This window comes from Heteronotia binoei, chromosome 21 (assembly GCF_032191835.1).
Source record: "Heteronotia binoei isolate CCM8104 ecotype False Entrance Well chromosome 21, APGP_CSIRO_Hbin_v1, whole genome shotgun sequence".
Lineage (NCBI taxonomy): Eukaryota > Metazoa > Chordata > Lepidosauria > Squamata > Gekkonidae > Heteronotia > Heteronotia binoei.
Window position 1 is genome coordinate 60508944 of NC_083243.1, and position 6580 is coordinate 60515523.

Sequence of the window (6580 nt, forward strand, 5' to 3'; positions counted from 1 at the left end):
GGGCAATTCTAAAGGAAGGTGGAGGGATGGCAGAGAAGCTCAATGGATTTTTTGTTTCTGTGTCCATTGTGGAAAGTGTGGGGCATGTACCCATGCCACAACCACTGTTTTTGTAGCCATGCCACAAATACTATTTTCAGAAAGGGAGTCTGAAGAACTGAGTCAAACTGAGGTGATTAGAGATGAAGTTCTAGACCTATAGGGGAAATGAAAAATCAGTAGGTTTCCAGGTCCTGATGGCATATGCCTGAGAGTTCTTAGGGAACTCAAATGTGAGATAGTTGACCTATTAGCTGTATATGTAACATATCACTAAATTCAGCCACTGTACCTGAAGACTGAATAGCAAATGTTAAACTGATTCTTTAAAAGGAGCCCAGAGGAAAAGCAGAAAGTTACAAGCCAATTAGCCTGTGAACATGGAGGTTCCCTTTACTCACCATGGCTAGTAGCCACTGATAGATCCATCTTCCATGAATCTCAGTTCCACTTAAAGCAGTTCATGCCTCTGAATCCCAGTGTCTGGAAGCAACTTCAGGGGAAGGCTTTTGCCTTTATGCCCTGTTGTTTGACTACCAGAAGAACTGGTTGGCCATCGTGTGAGACAGGACACTGTATTAGATGGACTGCTGGTCTGATCCAGCAGGGCTCTTCTTATGTTCTTATGTACTTGTAAGCCAAAATGCCCTCAAAATGAGGTTGGGGAATTGTCAGGTGGGCACCTGGCTCACTCAGGATATTTTACCTGTGTATGCAAGATTAACCGTCCAGAAAGTAATGCTTAAAAATATTGGGACTCTAATTAAGTAAAAACAATTAAAATTTATTAAGAAAAATATAGGCTTCCATACGAGATAAAATACTCATCAAAACACACATTCAGTCCTAGGAAACAGAGATAGAGAGATAGGGGAACACATGGCTAGACAAACAGGTCTTCAAGAAGGCTCCAATGGTGACGTAAGAGGACGGGGGAAATGGACCCAAAACTGTGGCCAGAATTGGGGATGGATCTAGACAGCGGAACTGGGGTACTGCTAGATGCACACATGTGAGGAGCTGTGTCACAGGTTATAAAGACTACCTTGAGCCCTTAGGGGATGGGAGGTACAGGGATGGATGATAGGTGGTCAGCTGGTACATGACCTCAGAAAAGGGGAGGCTCTGCAGTGACCATAAGAGCTGGACTTCTGCAGTAGCCAACAGCAAGTTAATTTGTGGCACCTAATTGGGTGCTTGCTCTTGACCAATGGACTTGCTTGGATCCTGGATACCTGAGTGAACTTTCAGGTTGAAATGGACCAAGGGGAGGCTCCAAAATGACAGTTGGGGAGAAGAATAGAGTGATTACTTGGGTAGGGAGATGCTTAGGACTATTAAACTTATCTGAAAGGGTGACAATAGAGAGTCAAATCATTGCCTAGGTAACACCCGGTTTACACAAAGGAACTTGGCTCTGGCTGAAGATGGTCTTCCTCTTCTTTAGTCTTCTTCCTGGCACCAGTCTTTGTCCTGAGTTCTGTTGAACAAAGGCTTGAGTGGTCTGGCAGGATCCATGCCTAAGATATGCTTGATTGCCTTATGCAGAAGTTGAAGAAGCTGTTGAATATGGAGTCAGGAAAACAAGATGGATTCTGGTGGTGTTAGCCTTTGGTTCATGGAAACAGGCTGGAAACTGTTTGCCTGTACAGTTCATGGTGGTGTGGCTTCTTCCACTGCAGCGGCCAAGACTGGGCACACAAGGAACAGCTGGAAGCTCATCTGTAGTTCTGGCTAACCCATCCAGATATGTAGAATGCTGCTGCAAAGCTGAGGCTTATAGTATCCACATAAGCCTTAGAAACCGTGGGCAAAGTCCACTTCTTAGAGCAGATGTGTGCGAGTCAAAACTCCAGGCACCCTGGCAACCATACTGGTGATCACGATGTCCATGTGTATGAAAAGTAGGGGGCTTTTTCTTACATACTTCAGGTGTTGATTACGCAGCTTTGCTGTTTCATGTTTCCACCCCTTTTGAAATGTATAGTGTGTGCATACATGACTCAGCTGAAAACTACAAGTTGTTGCAAAAAGGCAGCAAGGGCTGCCAAGTAGTAACATGCGGTGGACATTAACCTTCACATTGAAGTGGTGCTATGAACAGGATAATGAACTCTCAAGTAAATTAATTCATGGTGAATGACAGATCTGTTTTGAGCAATGATTCATTAATTTGAATAGTATTAAATGTCTGTCATGTTATGATAGCAAATAGGTAAATGCTGAGAGTGCGAGCAACATTATAATACTGCAGGGTGTTCTTAAAAACAGCTAAAAATGATCATGAGTAGAGTAAGGGCATATATATACTGCCAATGTGCACTGGTTGCAACTAGGGTTGTGCATTCGGTTTTGTCGAACCGAATCAACCGCTGAATCACCCCTGATTCGGCTGTATACAGAATTGCATACAGCCGAATCCAATTGGGGCTCACTATGCGGGAGCCGAGTATGGCTCCCCGTATACTTCCGTATAGATATTTGGAAGTATATGAAAAACCATGGAAAAGGCAGGGAGCCTCAGGGGAGCTGCTTGCCTCCTTCCCTGCCTTTGGTATCCTTTTCCCGCCTCTCCCATAGCCTCCCTGGGATCAGGGAGGGGGGAGGGGGAAGAGGAGCCCCAGCAGCCAATCCAAAGCATGCATTTGCAAAATGCATTGAAATGCATGCTTTGCAGGGCTGTTGTGTAGCTGATCCCCCAGCCATCAGCAACATTGTTGTTCTTTTGATCTTTTGCTTACTTGGGTATCCAAGTTAGCACTGTTGTCTGGCCAATCACAGAGCAGTGCTATTTATTGAAACTGCCAGAGAACCTTTTTAGGGCCAGAGGACCTTTTTAAGGCTGGACTCCTCCATTGCTGCTGTGTTGGTGTGTGAGAGAGATTGTGCTGTGCTGGCCTTTGGCCTCATCTGCTGCTGCTCTCTCTCAGCCTTACCAGACTTGCCTGGAGTAGAGAAGACATCTAAGGTAAGACAGTCTTGGGGTTCTTGTTTTTATTTTAGTTGGTAAAAGGACTTTTAAAGACTCAGTCCCTTTACTTATTCAGATTTGGGTGGTGGGTAGCTTATTTGGGGTTAGGGTTAGGGGGTTCTGCTGGGGGAGGGGGCCCAGGGTGTTTTTTTCTGCCAATTTGCCCATATCTTACTTTAGTGAGATATGCAGTGTCCTTTTACTTTTCCTGATTTGGGTGGCTTGGATTTCTTGTTGAAGGTTTTTTTTTGGGGGGAGAGGGTTTGGTAAAATTCCTGTATTGTTAAAAGTTAAGGTTTTTACTGTTTCAAAAGGTTCTGTGTTTGATTTGTTGCTGTTGTGTTGTGCTGCTGTTGTTCCTTTTCTCTTCTGGTTCTGGGGGGGGGCTGTTTGGCCTAATTTTCATTGTTTATAAAAGGCCACTTTTTAACAGTTGAGTTTCTTGGCCTTCTCCTGTTGTCCCTTTTCCTGGTTTTGTTTTTTTTTGGGGGGGAAGCTGGCACCTGGGTGAGAGATTCAGAACCATCAGGCTTGTTGTGCTTGGCCAGCTCTCCCCGCGTTCTTTGGGGCAGGGCTGAAGAGCTGGTATCTGGGTTTGCTGCAGCCAGGTCTGCAGAGCAGACCTTTAGCAGATTGTGTTTTGTGTGGCAGGGTTCATAGAGTAGATAGATGTATAGAGTGCATTTGGGTCCTATAGAGATTCTCTGGTGTGAAATTAGGTTTGGCTTTGGGTGCCCCAGGAATTGGATCCCCTGGCCCAATCTTATTGGGACTTGGGGGGTTTGTAGGGGAGAGTCCCCTGCAGGTCCCCTGCAAATTTGGGGGCTCTCCCTCAAACCCCCTCTCCTCCAGGCGGCTTCAAATATACCCTATTTGCCATTGATTTAAATGGCCCATAGAGTATAATGGGGCTGTATATTCGGAAATAGCTGCGCATCTACCAACTAGCTGCGCTATTTCGACTACGGAATTCAGAAATATATGGGATTCCATATCCCCCCCCCCCCCCCGTATATTTCCGAATCCGTGTACTACCAAATTTTTTTTTTGCACATCCCCAGTTGCAACTCCTTTCTCAGTGGGGAAGGCAAGGGATCTCTTAGACAATTATCATCTACCTTCCCAAAGAACATTGCTGGTATCAGCATATTTTCTCTAATAATTAAACAGATCTGGAACCAACATGCAATTGTAGTGTTGATGTGTTTTAAAAGATCCAGTCAGATTAAATGCAGAATCTCCTCCTTCTCTAGACCTGCATTTCTGAAGCCAACATGGCAGGATTCAGCTGTGCTGGATTAATAAAACAAACAAAACTTTCCTTTTGATCGAATTATTGTGGTTCTCAGTCCATTTCCCATTCTACAATCCTTTAGAAAGTCTTCTTCCTTATAATAGTCTTGTAATCTGCCTTGAGGTTCAACAAGAAAGAAAATAAATGAAGCAAGTCAATAAATAAAAATAGCTGATACTCCAAAAATGGGGTCTGTAATTTGCTGATCAGAAAACTTAGTATCTATACTTAAGTGCCATGGTAGAAAGGAAAACCATGAAGCTATGGCAAGAAAGGAAAACCATTAAAAGTTCAGCTATGGAAACTAGACCAACTGCTCATTATAGTTTGTCACCTTTTTTTGCAGTGGGACAGAATGGTGACCACTGTTGTATTCATTGCAAAACAATGAAGCTTGCATTTCCTAACAATTCCATCTTAGCAAAATGCAATTCTGAAGATATTTATAATAAAAATTAAAAGTCAGGTCAGACCAGGTACTGGCATTGAGGACAGAGAAAAAAATTACTTTTGTAATCAGATTAGTATATGAAAACAGATTATCTGTGTGAGAGAAAACTACTTCTAAAAGCTTTCTCCTAAGAGATAGCCACTAGCAGCACTAATCTGTTGGGACTAGCATGAATATAGCAACCTAAGGGAACTAAGGGGGGCAGTCTTTGATTCTTAGCACATCAGGAACTGAAAAAAAAAAAATACTTTTCTTCGTCCTGTTTGTCATCCTAAAAAGCCATCAGGGATCCATTTGGAGTAAATGTAATGAACCAATAATCATGCGCACAAAGTCTACAGGATATTTTATTGAGCTATCAGAACAGTTAGAATTTAATGCTATTTTTAAAAATTAGTTATCTAACATTGCCAGTTATTTCTCTTATCAGAATGAAATCTGTCTAGAGTCCCATCTTCCAAACCTACATAAATGTTTTCAGGTTCAACCATTAAAACAACTATGAACTATTTATGTGGAGATCTGGAAATAAGGATGAGTAACATAGTGGCCAGATTTACAGATGACACAAAATTATTCAGGATGGTGAAAACCAAGAATGACTGTGAAGAGCTTCAAGAGGATCTCACAAACTAAGTGAGTGGGCAACAATATGACAAATGAAGTTCAGTGTTGGTAAATGTGTAGAAATGCATTATCTCCTTGTAGGTTGACAAGCAGGGCTCCTCTTTTTTCCTTTGAGCTAAGAACAAGCAGAAGGGGAGAAAATTAGCCTATGGCCTTCCAGACACATCTCTTAAGAAATGCTAATGGATCTCATGAGAGACAGTTCACCCCCCTTCTTCAAGCAGGGAATAGAGGTGGAGGTGGTACGTGCTAGACAGGTTACCGGAAGCATATTTCTGGAGACAGCAGGAAAAGAAGCCTTGACCTGGGTTTACCGGGTCAAGGGGGAAGGGAAACAGAGGGGATAAAATCTTAGGGCAATAAGAAATAGCTCTCTTTCCTTTGGAATGCAGCTGGCAGGAGGACTTTGAGCTGGGGTCTGCAAGGACAGAGGTTCTGTGTTTCTTACCAAGTTCTTTTGTTTTCCTTTGCTCAATCTAGTGCTGTGCTAAAAGTAAGCTTGTAAACATTTTCTTTTAAATAAATACTTTATAACTTTTAATTCTGGCAGTGGTTTTCTGTACCACATAGATCTCTAGTGTTTCAGACACACTATTTTAAAAAGGGACCCCTAGGAGAGGGGGGGGGGAGCAAGAAGTTGGCAATGGGCAACACCCCAGAGGTGCATGAGGCATTAAACTGTCCCTATGATTGCCTGGCACTGGGCAGTGGGAAATGCAAAGGCAAGGCCTCAGAATTTGGAAGGGGAGATGAGGGCCCTGATCCCCGCCCCCCCCGCAGTGGGAAATTCCTAAATTGATTAGTTGGAAGTGATGCTACCCTAAAGGGAAAGAAAGACCCCTCCAGGGAGTTGGGAACCCCTAGGGGGGCAAGGCAAAATAGGGCTTGCAGATCAGAGTGGGCATGTTCTGCTACAGTAAGTGTAACGTGATGCACATTGGGACAATACATAGGCTAATAGGGCCTGATCTTGCAGAGACTGAAAGGAGGAAAGATCTTGGGGTAATAGTAGATAGAAAGTGTCAACTCAGTGTGTTGATACAGTGAAAAAGGCAAACTCTTTGTTAGAGATGATTAGGAAAGGGATTGAAAATTAAACAGCTGATGTCATAATGCCCTTGTATAGATCTACGGTGCAGTCTGATTTGGAATACTGTATATAATTGTGGCCATCACATCTCAAAAGGGACGGTGCAGA